General features: G+C 43.5%; 1 protein-coding gene across 4 annotated transcripts in view; it reads right to left on the bottom strand.

Moving 5' to 3' along the window:
• zgc:77158 (solute carrier family 45 member 3) overlaps positions 1-17925 on the bottom strand; it is a 44167-nt gene that overhangs the window by 25871 nt on the left and 371 nt on the right. For 2 of the 4 annotated variants that reach the window (XM_063480173.1, XM_063480170.1), the window contains exon 1: positions 16199-16340. The exons of 1 other annotated variant lie outside the window; for it this stretch is intronic. The gene's annotated coding sequence lies outside the window, so the exon portion shown is untranslated. Of the gene's footprint in view, positions 1-16198; positions 16375-17925 lie in introns of those variants that run through there. One more of the 4 variants, XM_063480172.1, reaches the window with a different exon arrangement.

Genomic DNA, 17925 nt, shown 5'->3' on the forward strand with positions numbered 1-17925 from the left:
AATATCTGGAAACAGCAGAAGAGGCAGATTGATGAAAGTCCTCTAAATAGAAAACTGCAATCCATGAACATCCATGTGCAGATCGCACTGCTTCCTGGAGCAGAAAATAAATAAAAACATAACCAAGAGAAACACTGTCGTCATCATCCACCAATGAGACGGTGTGTTCTGTTAAAGCAGAGGGGCAGAGCATGAACGGTCAGAACAGCCACAACCACAAAAACAACAAGGCGCTATATTTGCATTTAGTGTGACATTTATCTGCCAATGCTGCCCATCTGTTCTCTCCCAGCAAATAAAATGGATGTCATCATCTCAGACAAGACTTGGTTAAGCACAGAGAGGGGTTCAGTCGGTATTTCAAGGACTTTCCACTTTGCTGGGTGGGAAAAAAAACCCAAAACCTCTTTAAAAGACAAACAAACAACAAAACAGCTAATAAAGACATAAAATAGTGGCCAAGCCATTTTCCCCACCAGTGGCTTTTGAATAGGTGTTAGCTAAGAGGTCCATTTAAAATCTCTGATGCCTTTCACATCATTACAAATCAGGGACATTAACTGAATGCTATCAACACCACCGCAAGACTTCCTCAGGCATTCATACATTCCCATCTTTGTCATTATGACACTTTTGATATAGAGGCTCTCTGAGAATCTGAAGGACAATGCAACAGTGTTAGCAGGCCTGGCCGATCGGGCGCCTGGGTCACAGGGAGAGAGAGGTCCATTTCACACCCGTCAGATCTTATTCCCACCCAGCCTGGACGCACTGAAAGACACCCATCAGGGGATCAGCCTTTGCCCCTGTCTGGCCACTACAACCCCCTACCAATATTCTGTGTGTGTGTGTGTGTGTGCGTGCGTGCATTTCTTCCTCATCCTTCCTCCGAGGTCAGCTTTATCTTTGACCTGCATTCTAAGAGGAACCTTTTGACATCTTTATGGTTCTCGGTGTGAACGCCTTCCACCGCAGCCCCATCTGACTCTCTGTCAGACTTAAAAAGTGGCAAGAGTACAGAAATCTGATTTGTTTACGTGAGAAATCGCAGCTCGTCTGGACACACTTTCCCAAATGCGCGTCAGATTACAGTGTTTTGGAAATGAAACGGTGTTGACCTAAAGAAGGACTGTAAGACAGCAGTGCAGAGTGACATTCATTCATGCTCCTTAAAGTCAAATATAAAAAATAGGGTCAGTTTATTGTAAATTGTAGCTCTACAGCCAACAAAGTGTTTGTGGTGCCGTTTTAAAGCAGAACGGAGCTTCCAAGCACTCAAGTCTGCATGTTAGGGAGAGGGGACAAAGGAGACACACACAGAGTCATTCCACTGCTTACTTAATGACACCTGACTCTACAATGCATTCCAGTCATGACCTTCATCTTCACGTAGCCTCAGAGACACAAAGGCACGCTTAGGCTGTTAGACAAATGGCTTTCCTGCTGCTCACCTGACAAATAACACAACCGGAGCCAGGCAGGTGACGGCGAGGAGATGGAGGCTGGTTTACTGTTGTCAGCTCTCCTTTTGCTCCATTACCAATCCCTATTCAGCTTCGCCCCCTCCCAACTCACAAAAATCAACCCTAATGACTTCGAGTGGTATTCTTAGAATACAAAACAGCCTTTGTATACATTGTGCCAGGGAGAGTAATTTAATAGAGGGAGGTATTAACTCCAGACTAAATGTTTTGATGCAGGATTCTTATAGACGGTAAGATACAGGAAGCATGTTTGGGTACGAGTGGAGGGTCTCGCAGCAGATATCAAGGTTTGTAAGAGAAGAGCAGAAGGAATTGTTTTGAGATGACATCACAGCCAAAAACACAGCAGAGGCCGTGGCTGCAGAAACAGCAGGAGGCTCTGGTTGGCTGCTTGGCTCACGCTGAATGGCTGCAGCACTATAGCCGCTCTGCCTCTCCGGTTCCTGGACATTAATGGACCCGATCGTCTGCACAGAGGGACAAGCAAGACCGGTCTTTATGCAGACCGCTTGTTTGGCCAACTTCCTGCAAACCTTTTTCTATGGCTCTCTCTGTAAAACAAGACAAAGTCAAGCTGGACCTTTACTTGGTCCTGGAAGCTGCTTAGAGAGGAGCACTGTAGAAAAATAGCAGGTGAAAAGGAAACAAACAGGTTACACCTGGAAGGTCCTCGAGGTGGGCTCCCATCAGACATGGGATCTCTACAGAAATAAGTATCAAGAGGCCAAATTAGACCCAAATTATTGGATTACCATCCCTGTTTAGTAATTCAAAACGTGCACCAAGATGAGATCAAGTAAAAAACCCAACATACTTTTACTAAACAAATGCTTCAATCTCTTCTTTAAATGTCAGTTCAGATGGTTTTGCTGCTTTGCACATTAACTGGCATTTGAGCTGCTTTGGCTTCCTGATTTGCGTGCCTTCAATACTCAGCAGCACGCATAATCAAAGCCTTTCACAGGTCCGCTAGGGTCAGAGACACGTAAAATTCATGGCCACACAGTGAGTGCAAGGGTCCGTGCTGACATCTGCGTGCCATTTGTGGATTTGGTGACGTGCACGTATGAGCTTTATGTTATGACGAACCAGCTGCACGTGCGTCACGGGTGAGTACAAGGGAGCGACCGCTCATTCAGTCCTCTTCAACCGTCCACGTCTGCATCTTCCCTCAGCATGTACATAAGCATACATTATTAAATTGCCTCCAGGGGGTAAATGAGACTCTTCTTCATCCTGGCGTTGTTCCCGCTGGTGCAGGGTCCGCTCTTCGGCAAAGGTTTCTCCATTTGGCTCTGTCCGAGGCGTCCTCAGGTGATGCGTTGACGGTCTTCATGTCTTCCTTGATTTTGTCCATCCACCGTTTCTTCAGTCCGCCTCGAGGCTGGCGTCCTTCTGGGTCGAACCTCAGAGCCGTTTTTGCTACAGAGTTCTCATCGCTTCGAATCACATGTCCATACCACCTCAGGCGAGACTCGAGCATCTGCAGTAAATGAGATTCTAAACTTATAAATTAATGAACATACCACAGTCAGTTCATTCGAATTTTAAGCTGCAATCCAACAGTTTGACAGCGAGACCACACTCAGCACTTGCTCCAGACTATGCGCAGTCTGTGAGCTGTTTGCTGTGTAGCAACAGATGCATCGGTGACATTTTCCATTCAGCCCAGTCTTCCTCCTGCAGTCGCACCTCAGAAAATAAGAACTCGACGGCAGTGGAATAAAGTTTATTCTCAAGCAAGTTTATTCTTAGCTGGCTGCAAATTTAGCGATGCCACGCAGCTGCATTTGTTAAAACGACAGTCCAGCTGTGCACAACAGGATACTCTTCTGTACCGTGAAGAATTAAGAGGCAAAGGAGGTCCAACCCAGTATTAGCTAGGTCTAAGTTAAAAAAAAAAGCATGTCATATTTTAATATGTATGACCTAATAAATATTGCACACACAACCCCAACATCAGCAGCTATACCCGATCAGGTCGGACGTGAAGCTACAGCACAGGTGTGCAAACGCTTTCAAAATGTACAATTTACAGCACACAGTACAACTCACTGTATTTATAAACCAGGGAAAACGTCTGAATTCACCAAAGAGGCCTAAAAGTCTCAGCACTGGGTTTGATTTAGAACTGAAGTTTTAGACCACTTTACATAACCGGCTGAAATGAGTCATCGAGCCTTAAAATGCCAAAATGTGATTTGTTAGTCCACATCGCCCAGCTCATTTCTCGTGTAAACAATTATTCCAAGACATCAGAGATATTAGATACTCTATGTAATTACAACAACCTCATTTCATCCCTTCTTCAACGAGCATTACCGGGTGTTGTCATCCAGATTAGCTATGCTAATCCACCGGCATCATTCTCCAACTTCTTTGTGTTTGATTTGGATTTTCAGCCCAACTCTGACCCTCATTTCACTGCAAATCCTGTGACCAACCTCTTCTTTTTATGCAATTTTAAAAATTTATAAAAGGAACAACTGCAAAGCTTTGGTGCAAATATCCCCCCCCCCAGTTTTGTGCAGCCTGAGTAAAAATTACAATCAATCACCGTTATTTTAAAATGCTGGTTTGGTGAGAAAATGTGAGTACGGGACATGCATCTTATATTTCAGCTGGAAAGCCAACCGAGTCTCATTTCTAGAGGGTAAAAATAAAATTCTTTCCGTTCAAATCTCCACATAATTAGGACAATGACTCAGAAGAGTCTAGACTGAAAGGATGACGAGCAGACGGTTCATAGCTCGTGAGAGAACAACGCTGTAGGTTTTCCTTCAAGATTTATTTTAATAAGAGACTAATTTCTTCTGCTAGGAACAAAATCTGTCGTGACCATGAATTCTTTTTAGGATTCGTTCCCTCCCAGCACAGGAACGCATCTTCACACCAGTAAGATCCAACCATGGAAAGAGTGGAGGAGAGCACCAGTGCTCACCACACCGAGGCCAAAGATGATTCACACAGCTAGAGTGAGGTCTCACAAACACACACTTATCTCACACCATGGCAGCCTAACCTAGCCTGCATTCCTGCCATGTTCGCTTGATAAGTGTGTGTGTGTGTGTGTGTGTGTGTGTGTGTGTGTGTCAGAGGCTGGGGGGAAGGCTGTGCCTGTGTCCAGAGGAGGAGACCAGCTATGCTTCGGGGAGGTGACCGTTATCTCAGCGGCTCACAGAAACAGCCAAACAAAGAAGTGCGTGAGCGTCCAGCTGTGACGCCTCCTGTGGCTGATAACACGTCTCCTCTCAAAGCGTGCCATTACAGTCAGGGAAAACCTATTGTGATGAACGGAGTCTATCCAAACGCTAATGTGTTGTCATTTAATCTTGATCAGGTGTGTTTACATTCAGTTAATACTGTTGTCATGCTGTAATTAGGTTTCATTAACAGGCAATTAGCTGATTTGGGTTTTTCCCGTTCGACCGTGATGCATCATGTAAACAAAGAGATTATTTACAAACATCTTGATTTCAGCCGTGAGTTTTTACATCCGCACTTTATTCGTTATTCCAGCTTTTCCACTGCATCGCTGCATTAGTCACCAGTGTTTACCACTTGGTTTAAAGTTGGTTTAAAGTTTAATTACAATTTTAATGTCATGTTTGAACACTTTTTTTAACCTACATGCAAATATTTGATTTTTTTTTAATTGACAAATATAAATGTAAATTTAAAAGTCAAAATGGAAAGCCTGTAATTATGGATGAAAACAATTAAATAAAAATGCACCTGTGTATTAGCCGACTGCTGAATATAGTGGTAAAATGACCACTGAAAACAAGAGCTTTGTCACTTTTTGAAACGTGCCACAAGAAAAACCAACAAAAGAAAGCAAAGGTTAAAGATGGAGAAGGTTACAGACAGAATGCTCATCTGCTTAAAAATCAGTGGAAACCTTTGCAGCAGTAATCACTAGTTATCAGTTATAGAACAAGCTGTAGCACCATTAACCAGAGCCAGCTATCTTCCTAAAGATGTCGACACAGACAGCGCACTTCTTGCACAATTTAACTCTGAACAGACAAGCGACGTCCTCGGATTTGGCACAGAGGTTATCAGTGAGAATCAGTTTCTGTGAAAATACATGATTGTGTAACATTAAACCCCGCATGCAGAAAACGTCCAGATTACAGTCTGCTGAAGAACTGGAGGTGTGATGACGCAGATCATTTGTAAAGCTCAGATGGGGTCTGCCGTGTTCCGTCTGAACTTAGCCAGGAAAATCCCAGTGACTGGAGAATTCCCACAGTGAAGAAGAGAAGTGGGAGTGGGACACAGTGAGATGACATTTATAGATGGCACCACGGCTGCCTGTGGTTACACAAAACAAAACAAAAAACACAAACTTAGAGATGTTGAGTTCCAGAGTCACTGACAGGAGAACAAGATTCCTGAGTGCAAAACACCTCCCGCTGAACAACGGCATCCTTCATACCAACAAGTCAAAGTGAAAACAAACAGGAACCAAACTGACTTCAGCTGCATCGTCTGCAGATCCACAAAGTTTCATGTAGCAAATCAAATCTGTTTCTTCTTAATTCTACATGAGAGCAAAGATCCTGTTGTTCAGAAGTAACTTCAAAGGATACGCACTTTTGAAACATTTGACATTTAAGTAACACAGCGCCATATGCTGCACATAATATATATTTTAATAAAAGAATGTTCTTCTAAAATCATAAAAGGTCACCGAGACCTTCAGTCAACAGCATAAGTTCAGTTACAGTGCAGCAGAGCTACCATTAGCCAAACAGTAGCTACAGTTTCACTTCACAGACTAACATGAACACAGCACATTCAGTCAGTTTGTCATGCTAGGCTATTAACAGCATCTACAAATCCAGCTGTCATTCAGAGGTGAAAGCACCAATATTAATCACTAGAAGCCCCAAAGACGTGTTCCCTGCCACCGGCCTTTCCCGGCCAGGTAACAATGCACGAAAAAGTGCAGTAGTAGCAAAATAGCACGATGAGCCATAAAAGAGTAGCAATTAGGCAAAATTATACTCACCAGTGAAAGGAGAAAAACCTAAAAAGGTCCATCTCTAGATGTGTATTGCTGAAAATTCATCATCTAACCTATTTTAAAAGCTATTTGCAGGCTTTGTCTGATCAACACTCGTGACTCACTCGCAAAGCTCACCTGTACTGATGCTTCCAACCACCTGCTTCTAGCAAGAGTGGCACTTATTTATCCTGCCTCTTCCCGCCGCTCTTATTTAGCCCACCTCCTTTGCATCTCTCCCATCCTCCCACTTTTCCGTGTCTCAGTCTGTAAGGTGGGAATTCGGAAAAAATCCCAAAGCACTTGAGGAATCCTGCTGGTTTTTGTCTGCTTGGGTTTGTCTCGTTTCTGTCTGGATATTGCTTCTCAGACAAAAACTAAAACCTGAGATGTAGTGTTAACAGAGACGCACAGCAAAAGAGGCATTTAGGAAACAAAGAATGAATTGATATCATCTAACAGCCCCACATTGAAGCCACTCCCCCAGCTCTTCTCTCTCACCGTCTATAACCACTCCCTAAAAGTTGAGTATTATACCCCCTGACCCAGTATCATGTTCAGCCGCCTATCAGGTCAGGGGGCAGCTCTCCCACCCTCTCTTATTACCACCTTTCAACCAGCCCAGTCTTAGCTGAGCTCATACCCCTGCATGACTACTTGTCTGTGGATTTCATTAATATTTCTTGCTTCACCAGCTCAGCAAAAGCCTATTTGAGTAGACAAGCACACACAAAATGCACATTTTCAGGGAAACACATGATCAGTCGACCACCTGGCCGGTTGCCATGTCTGTACCAAACGCCTGCAAGCCAAGACCAGCCCTCCACAGAAAAGCTTTTAAAACAGTAATGTCATTAGACTCCAAGCGACTTTAAGGAATCTCCATTTTTGGAGCTCAGAGCCTGATCAATAGAGCAGAGTGCAGGAGAATGGCTGCTGGCAGCACTTCCCTCTGCAACAGGACCGGCTTGCCTGGAATTAAGACAATTCTGAAAATCCCACTTTGGAAAGAGGCCTGGCCTCACTTACTCAGCTTCTGTCCCGACTTAAACAAAATATTTTGTCCTCTTGGTTCAGATATATTTAGAACTCCTCACAATGCACACCAACAGTGTCCTTTCTTTAAAATAGCTGCTAAACGTAGACCATCATTACTCTGCAATTACCCACCCAAAGTACAAACACGCATGGGCTGAAAGCACACCATCCAAGTGGTGTAATAATTAACTGGGAATGAAAAACACCAAAGAAAATGTGGTGATGCAGGAAGGAAAATGTTGCAAACACACAGAGAGGAGAAAGGCTTCAAACCCAGGTCCAAACATACCAGACACGGTTTTCTTTAAACAAATGAATTTCTCGCTCCACATGATGATAAAGCAAACTTTGCATATCTCTAACGGTTTTTCCCCTCCCTTTGCTGTTCTGCTCGAATCGTTAACCAAACGTTTTTTACATCTATCTGCAGCTTTGGCTAAAAATGCACGAGCGCTCCGAGCTGACCGAGAAAGATTTAATTCCACAGTAGCCTTTTCCACAAACCCAGCTTCCTCCTGTGCCAGTCAAACCCAACGTGGCCATAATGAGCTATGACACACGGCGCCCAAAACATTGTTTCAGAAATAGATCTGGAGGGCCACCGCTCTTGGCGTGTAGCAGCAGGTACCCAACAAAGCCTAAATGTCACCCACATTATACATCGCACGAAGGATGGGATGGGAGGGATCGATCAGTCACTGTGTGGTCCCACAGCAAATTAACCTTTAAGTAAAGACGTGATGCTGATGTTTAACCACAGAGCGTCCATAAATGCCCGGTAGCTTTTAACGTGTAGAGTCTTCAGGATAAGCACTGCTCCCATCTAAGAACACTAGACGGCTAACATTACCAAAGCTAAGACAGCATAGCTGGTCCAGATCTGGTAATGTTGGATACCATTAAAAGGCCAATCGCATATCGCAAAAGAACAATTACTCATGTCAGTTCCTGCATCTGAGAAGAGACGTGACACCCAAAGGAAAAAGGTTTCCTTGCTGGAGAATTTCATGACATGAGAGTCAAAAATTAATTTTTCAGGTTTTTTCAAGTTAAAAAAGAAAGAAAGAAAAAAAAAGACACATTTTCATGCAAGAAGGAAAACTGAAAGGTTTAATGATGCTCTTTTAAACATGGATTTAATTTTAAAGAAATCAGAGCAACTGTGTAACAATTAAAACAAATCAAATAAAGTTTTTAAATAAGTAAAAGCCAAAAACAACACTGGTAAAGACTTTGCTTACTATGTGAGCAGACAGAACAGAAGAGCAGCAGAGTAGCTATGGATCCAAACAGATCTGAACTTTATACACTGTATTTAATAAAGTGGCGATTCATCCATAGAAAAATGCATCTTAATAAATCCACCATAGAAAACGACCCTGAGACTGCCACAAACTGCACAACTGAAATGAGCAGGAAGATCACATCCAGGATTCAGTTTATGTTCTGCAATTACGTTTTTTCTTACATCAAAATCGATTTGCTATCAGAGAATCAGTCGGCGCTAACCAGCTGGATCCCGTCCTTCCCTCTCCGTGTTTACTTAAGGGCAGTCTGGTCAAGCTGCTGCTGCGGCCGCTCTCGATGTCATTCAGCTGCCTCGATTCTCTCGTCCCAGGGTCGAACTAAATCCACCGTCTTCAGCTGGTGACGGTAGTCACTGCTCTGGGATGTGCTGCGAGCTTGGAAGGAAGTACGTCCAAGGATGAGGATTATTGCTTTGTTATTTAATGTAGTGCACATAGTACTATTTATCAGTTCATCTGAGGACATGCCTTACTGTGGGCACAAAGTTAGAGCACAGAATGGGACACAGTACTGGTGCAGGGTGAGAGCGACAGAGATCATTCATAAAGTTAGGCTTAGTTTTGTAAAAGAACAGAAACACAGCAGCGTTTGGATGGAGAGGTTTCACACGAGTCTAAATTCAAGAGAGGAATTTCAACCAGGCTGCAAAAAGAGTACTTAAAGCACGCCAGTGCAAATGTCGAAGTGTAGCAACAGTGGTGTTTAGTGCTGGGCGATATGGAAAAAATATTTATCACGATATGAATTATTTTATATCACGATAACGATATATATCACGATATACCACCTGACCTGTGGTCATCCAGAAAGTATGCAGACTGTAAACAGCAAGTGCCGAGGGTGCAGTCTTTGTTTTGAGTTACCATAAAGTATGTCGCAAATCCGGGTGCACGTACAGCAGCACCAGCTCGCAAACCACAAGACGGAGTTTCTTTGCGAAAAATATCTTTTTTTTATACTTTATTTTTTCTTGCATAAAGTTAAGAGCATGTATAGTGAGAAGACAACACTAATATATTTGCCACAGGCTATTTAACCCTTTAAGACCTACCATAGAACCAAGTCCGCCAGAGCTTATCTTTATGTTTTTACATGCTGTAGTGCCATTTGTGGGAGCGTTTCAAGTTTCCATATATCAATACAACCGTTATAGCCCAAATTTTAATAATATGTATGCATTAAGTCCATAGTAACTACATAAATTGCAAAAACTTGTAGTGCAATAAACTACAAAAAAATTGAAAATCGTTTTTGTTTTGTTTTTTACATATATTTCTAGTTAAAAAAAATTTAAGAGGTGTATCCCTCAAAACTGTAAATACAAAAGTTTCCAACCACGAGAAATTTATTTTGAGTGTCTTCATAGTTTTATTTTTGAGATACACTAATTTTTATATACTACAGGAAAAATGAAAATAAATATTATAATGCATCAAAATAAACTATTTCCAACAGTGTAATTTGAGTTCTAAGCATCCCAGAAACGATACAGGAAAGCATAAAGTCAAACATGACTTTTAAAAACACCAACATAGGCTTATAAGGCCCTTTCGCGAAAATGACGTCACTTCCGGTTTCGGGCAGGTAATGGAGGACATGCGATAGTTCGCGCTGACGTATATGCCAACGTAGGAAGTGTTATGAACATCGGCAAAGCGTGTTTCTGGAATATTATCTTTTTGTTGCTGCAAGTTTGGAATATTATGTTTTTGTTGCTGCAAGTGCTTCTTATGCAATTTTTGCAAAGTTATATGTGGAAGGAAACCGTGACCTTGGACAAGCTAATGGAATAAGATGTAAGTACAACTCCTCCGGTTTCACATGCAAAAAAAAAAAAATATTGCACTACCTTACGTGGTTCCAGTTCTACAGGGATTTAAAAATAGTTAGGTAAAACGGAGTGTGCCTGCTCCGACCGGTTGTAAAGGGTTAATTATGTATTTTATGTAATAATTTATAAAGTTTTGGTTAGTACGATATAAACGATAGAAGACAAATGGCACAATAGACACTTTTCTATCGTCCGCACGATATATATCGCCCAGCACTAGTGGTGTTAGTGAAATTATACGGACTCAAAACTTGGAAAACTGCAAGTTTTCAGGTTCTCCTCCTTCACCATCTTTCCTTAAAAACAAAGTGTCATCTTTGCATTCATTTCTTTTTGTTCTTGAACACTTACAGCACGCGAAGCAGTCTTCCAGTTTGTACTTTTTAGAATGACTAGAATCTATAGTCCAGCTATTGGACAATAACTCTTATTTTTATGTTGCTTTGAACCATTAGAGATGCATTTCTTGTTTTAGAGGCTAAGGATGCACGCAAGCAAAGGATGCAGAAGGAAGGAAGCATTAACTGCTTCTGTAGTGTGCAACTGTTTTTTTAACAGTCAACAAAAAAAAAGCCGAGTCCACATACTTAAATGCTGGGATGGAGTCGGCGACGGACTTGCAGGAAGTCGTGGGCTGAGAGAAAGAGCAGTAGGAAGCTCCTTCCAGCTTTTTCGAAAACTTTGTGGTAGTTTTGCGAGGAACGCCAAGGTCATGAACCTACAGCTGCGGGGATACAGTTAATACAGCAGTCCACCGAGGACTGACAGACAAAAGGACAGATGGACACCAACAGGTCCATCTCCCTTTTCCAGCTGTTGTAGGAGCAGCAGTGGCCCCAGGGCGTAATGATTAACGCCTCAGTCAAATGCTGCACAAACCAGATGGTAAAGATAGATGAGAAGGGCAAAGTCCCTCGTCTCTGCAGCTCTGCACCCACAGACAAACCATCACTCTCCACATACGATTAATCCTGTGCACACACAGTGTTTAAATCATTTTTAATAAACATGGAGCCCGTAGTCAGGAAGCACTGTGCCGTAAAACTGTAATCACATAGCCTTTTCTGTGCAAACATAAAAGAGCAGCATAAAAACATAATTACACAAAAGGCAGGCTTTTATAGCATCGCTATTTACTTTCCAAACCTTAAATGATGACTAAAGAGCGAGAGGCTACTTCATATATTCTGGGGAGGAAAAAAGAAAAAGAAATGTCCGGCGTCGGCTCGACAAGAAAAATATCCCTGCTAACAAAAGAAACATGCAATCAGGCGAAATCTTTCCTTCCTTCGTTCTAATCATGCCCTCCAAACTTCAGTTGGACGCTCATTATGAAACGAGCTCACAAACACGACATTGTGTATCAACAAGGGTGGACATTTCTGACAAAAACACTGGTGTGGCGAGAAAACAGGCATCAAAGCACTCACATGCACGCTGACTCAAATCATAAGCTGGCTCTTTTCATAAGGCACAGAGCATCTCACATATCAAAGGTCTCCCTCGAACACTCAACAGCATCCCCTTCAGCTCGCTACATGAAAGAGAACACTGTGGTGTCTTATAATACGCCGTTTTCCCCGTTCACAGGGCCCAACTTCAAAGACAGACAAAATCAAGTAGGAAGCCTTTCAGTGTCTCCTTGGAACGGAGTTTCCTGGAAGTTTAAGTCAGAAATTATCAGGAGGCGGCAGGCTCATTCATAATTTGGCACACTAAACGCCTTACTAGACGTGCTCCTTATAGACCCGCCATCACACACACACACACACACACACACACTCGCCGGGGCTTCTGCTTCGCAGAGTGCGAGTAAGTATCACGAACATCTGGCCAAGCCCTTATCACCATGGGAAAAATGTCTAAGGAGGCTGTGTTATCCCCGCTCCAGGGTCCGATTTAGATCGTGTCTGCGGTTCAGCAGCCATACTAAACTGTCATAGCTGTGATTCTTGTTAATAGGAATCATGAAAAGTGATTGGTAAGCGTTTGTTCGCCTGTTTCATGAGAGCTAGACCTGAGGCTGTTTTGCCTTCAATGCCATGCAGCCTCGCTCACGCCTGACCCACGTGGGCGGAACTAAGCCAAGTCAGAAAATGAAATTAAGCTAGCAGAGGAGGCGTTAGAAAGAAATGACAAACAGACTGGGTGGGTGTCAATATCAGTGACATTTACCTGGACTGAGTGTGTTGGGGGGGGTTCAGGTAGTTTCATTGGGGCCGAGGTCAATTGCACCAACGAGTTGGGGAATCCTATTCTTAATGGTACTGCCACGTGAAGACATTCGTGGACTCCTCAGTGAAGATGTTTCATTAAATCGTGGTTTCTCTCCGACTCACATGACACAGGGTGGCAGGTCTACCACCTGAGCTACTAACAGGAAGGTTGGTGGTTTGATCCCAGTCTGCTCCAGTCTGCATGCCAAGATACTAGCCCCATGTTGCATCTATCGGAGTGTGGATGTTAGTTAGGAAGCACTTTAATAAGAGTAGAAAAAAGTGCTTGGCTGAATGTACAAGTTGTGTAAAGCCCTTTGAGTGCTCAACATATATAAGAACCAGTCCATTTACATCACTACAGTATTTATTTATTAGACTTAGCACCTTTGTGATATAATTAAAGAAAGATCCAGAAAGTTGTGTTCAGACAAACGACCACCAGCTCAGTGAACATGAGTTTAAATGATAAATGCAGAAGGTGAAAGAATCTATAGCTGAGCACAAACGTGCATTTCAACATGCGATATAAGACGAAGCTGTTTAAAGCAGCGTCGTGCAGACGTACTACGATTCCTCGGACAGGAACCAGGGATTTTATTTTAACCTTAATGGCAGAAGATCTATATTTGAAGCCGGCTTTCATGTCTGAGTCCTTTTGTCTGATTAGTGCACTCATGCTCCCAACTCCCATTACTACCTTACTCTGACAATATAAGCAATGACTCAGTCAGTAGATTAGCAAAGGAAAAAAATAATAAAAACATTCGTCGAGCTTCCAAGTGCATCGATTTATGTTTAATGAGGGGGATCACGACTGTGCACACACTGATCTGTCTTAACTCATCCGTACAGCTGCACCCCACGGTGTCGCACCTCAGCTAACCTCACACGCAGGTACAGATACCACTACAGGCCAACATAAAGTTCAACGCGATAGAACGAAGCTGGAACTTCCGACATGCAACACAAATTCATGACGTCACATTACAGGCTCGAGTTAAAACTCCAGCGAGTCAGTGCACAGAATTCCTTAATTTCCTAACAAGACTTTTAATTTCACATTTGCAAGCAGGAACATGAGAGACCCAGCTTTGACATGCAGACACACAGCAAGACTTTTACATTAATATTACATAAAAATGTTCCGTCCACAAACATGCACGCACAAAGGTTAAAACGGTGGTTAGCGCTACTGTTTCCTGTTCAGCTGACAAAGGATGAGTAACATTACTTTAACGTAATGATCATTCCTATCAATCAACAGGATCAGAGACAAAAAGGAAATCTCACTAAGACTCCCACTGGGAAATAGGACCAGTGTGCCAGAAATGAGATGGTCCCATCAGATTAACACAGAGGAGCACGCCTGAGAGGGGACTGGATTTAAGCTCAAGAGTTGACTGGAGTAACAGAAACAGCTTAGACATGGCAGGCAGTTTGTGGTGAAACATCACAGAACTAGAGGCACAAAAACTGTCCAGCAGTCAATATAATGACATCATGAGAGGACAAAAAAAGGGCTTAAATTTTATCTAATGTTTCACAACATCTCAGGAAAGGGAGGCATCAGGAGAATTATGCTTTGCCAGCCACATACGAAGCGAGAGCCACAATTAGGTTTCCATAATTCACTTAAAAAAGCCATACAGTTGGCATATTTCACAGTGAATCTGAATGACAAAAATACTGAGCAGCAAATTAGGATTAAAGAGAAAAGCATTTGGCCAAGCAAGCCACTAGAGAACTGAACCAGTGCCAGTGCACCCACACACTCCGGCATGGAGCGATTCCATGCCAGCCCGGAGAGAAGACAGGGAATATTCCTTCCTTTAATCAGACAAGATATTAAAAGAGCACCGATAACCTAGATGCTTGAATTAAATATGTCTTCACCTTCTCAAATCAAGTCAAGCCGGCTACACTCCAAAGAGAGGTCACGAGAGGACTCTGATCCTTACAGAAACCCAGCCATACCCATCAGAAGCCCTCAGTGTGAGTCTTAACTTCCATGACCGTCACAGGGACAGAGACACGTTAGTGGGTTGAGCCGCATTTCGAAAGGATAGATATTAAACCGCCGGAGGAGGAGGAACATATGACTTCAGTGACGCTTTAATAATATTTTAAGTTGAATTTAAATGTTTGTCACAGGACGTGTTGAACATGGAGCTGCCAGGCAACGGGAAATGAGGAAGACCACGAAGAAAACTCACGCATGTAGTGGAAGAGGATACGCAGTGTTGGTGCGACAGAGAAGGATGAGATGGAGTCGCTGTGGTGACCCCCGAAGGGAGCGGCCAAAAGAAGAGGACGATAAAACAAACGTGGCTGCAAAAACATTCCCAGCAACATCCCAGAGGAAGCGGCAGTAATGTAAAACACAGTGAAAAGGCTGAATGATAACCATGTCACAAAGGTGACATTCCTAGCTGGTGGGGAAGCCGCCATCTTTTCTGTAACTCGGGCCCATTAAGGTAGTCTGTATGCGGTCTTTCTTTCTGGCCCGGCTCACTGGGGAGCACCATTACAGGGAAGCAGTTTGGACTTTGACCCCGGTGCCTGCAGAGAGCTGGGAAACACTTCTGAGCTCCTCTGCTTCCTGTCAGTGAGAGATGCAGGAATCAGACAGGTTCCTTAATATTCAGCCTTTTCCCTGCTGTTAGTGGTTACGGGGGCCTAACGATGTGCATTCCAGCACTTGTGCGATTTTCACAGTCTAGGAGCAGGTGTTGCTTCGCTTTTGATTGGTGGTTGTTGTACTCCAGAGAAAAACACACCAAATGAAAGAGGGGGGAAAAAATCTCACACTTCCCCCTCCCTCCCCATCAACTTTCTTTTGCCATTACCACTTCTCTCCCCCCTCCTGTTTCAACAAATGAGCTCACTGTTTTTACAATGATTAGTACTTAAGGGACTTAGCAGTAAATGTACGAGCTCTAAGTGGTATGAGTGTTAAGACAACTACACAATACACAAATTCATGCAGAGACAAAGAAAATAAGACAAATAAGAGCGCCAGCATGGATCCTGTCAGTGCGGCTTCAGTGACGTGAAACCCCCCCAGGCTATTAGTCCCAACTTAGATGAAGGTTTCAACCAACTTCCTGCAAAATCAAAAGGTTTGTATTTTCATGTTTATAATGGATAAAACTGAGACAAAGCAAGAACTGGAAACGATCGAAAAACAGTTTGGGATACAAACTGAGGCACAGAACTTCAGGCGCAGTAAGCAAACAGATCCACATAACAACGCTTTCCCAGAGCGAGCGTCTCCTCGGATGTGAGGGAAGGCTATCAGACTGCATACCTGTGACTGCTGGCAGCACACGATGCTTTGAAGAGGACACAGAGCTTCAGGGAAACAAAAAGCCTTCAAGCAAATGCTTTTCAGACTCAAACCATCAGAAAAAAGGTAGGGGAAAAAATATATGTATCACACCCACCACGTAATCCAGCACTCGTCTTTGAAAGCATATGCAAGAGCTGAAAAGCCAGGTACACACAGGAAGAACAGAAAGCACACCAAGCCGGAGCTAAACAGCCTACGAGCGATTAGAACTGCAAAGCCTTCAGTCTGCCTAAGTAGCTTGGTGTCCTCGACGGTGGGCGATTATCTTGCGCTTGGCTTTGGGGGGGATATCAGACTGTCAGGGCGCAGTTAGAGAACAGCCAGCTGGTCATGGCATGGAGAAGCGTTTCTATCACAGTGGAGCAGATGAGCAAAGCTTTCCTGGGGGCAACAAATAAATAAGAAAGTTGCAAGTACTAAGAATATAACTGCTCTGAGACCAGCCGGTCAACTGTAACGACAGCCTGCCACTGATCATTAGCAGACAAACTTCTGGATGATGTCAGTGCAGTAGTAAGAATTTACCGCTACTATTTCACAACCCTTATGTGGCAATAAGCTGCGCACACGTGGACGCAGTTTAATTTGATGCCATTTTAAAAGGAAAGAAACAGAAATGACGTGTGACAGGATGAAAGAGAAGAGTCCAGTTTCCAAGGCAGAGTAAATACCACACCTAACGCGCCCACGAAGAAGCGGAAAGAGGTCTTTGTGTGACGGCAGAGTCACGGTCATGGGTTAGAGCTGTTTAACCTTTTGATCCTCTGCCCTCCTAATGTGGTTTCTGAACCTTGAATTTTCTCCAAGAAACCAGACTCACACAGCCTCCCAAAAACATGCGAGTGGAAACTTTCAGCACCAAAGAAGTTTACTTGGTATAAAGTGTTGCTTAATTTCCTGATGCTGCATTCCTTAGATAAAGAAATTACTATTAGCGGGCTTTAAAATGTGATAACATTGGTCAAACAAAACAAAAAGTCGAGGAATCAAAATCCAATGATGGCTGAAAAACAGGATACTAAACAGGAATGCTCACGAGGCATTTCAGCCTTTTGTTTTTATCCTAAACAGCTGATAAATCAAAGCATACACGTCTAGTTCCTGAGAGTCACCATCAACAAGCTGATGGCCGGAAAATTCCATCTGTTTCAGGCTGAGAACACTTGTCCATACAAGACATGTCTTAAATATGATAGGGCAGCTTTTAGAGTGCCTTTACGGTCCATGACCTCACTCTGTAACACACACACACACACACACACACACACACACACACACACACACACACACACGAGACACTAAAAAAGGAATAACGAGAACAAAACCAAACCCCAGGAGTCATTCTTTTGAACGTTACCAGCCAATGCCACATCCAGCTGGAATACTTCGTAACTTTCCACACGGGGGTGTCCTCAAACGCCTCCTCCCCCATCCATCCATGTGTCAAACCAGCGGGGTCTCGTCAACACAGCGCCAAACGTTTACAGCGAAGGTTTCGGTGTAGACGCGCAGCGTCGTGTCGGCCGGGGAGAGAGTAAAGTTACTGCCACCACGGCACTTGGCACGGCATCGGTGTCCAGGGAGCCCGGTGGCAAAGCGGCAGTCTGCGACGCAGAGTGGAAAAAACTTCCAGACAGCACCACGCTGCTGAACCCTGGCTAACCGCACACCTTTTAGCCGCAGGC

This window comes from Pelmatolapia mariae, linkage group LG7 (genome assembly GCF_036321145.2).
Source record: "Pelmatolapia mariae isolate MD_Pm_ZW linkage group LG7, Pm_UMD_F_2, whole genome shotgun sequence".
Classification (NCBI taxonomy): domain Eukaryota; kingdom Metazoa; phylum Chordata; class Actinopteri; order Cichliformes; family Cichlidae; genus Pelmatolapia; species Pelmatolapia mariae.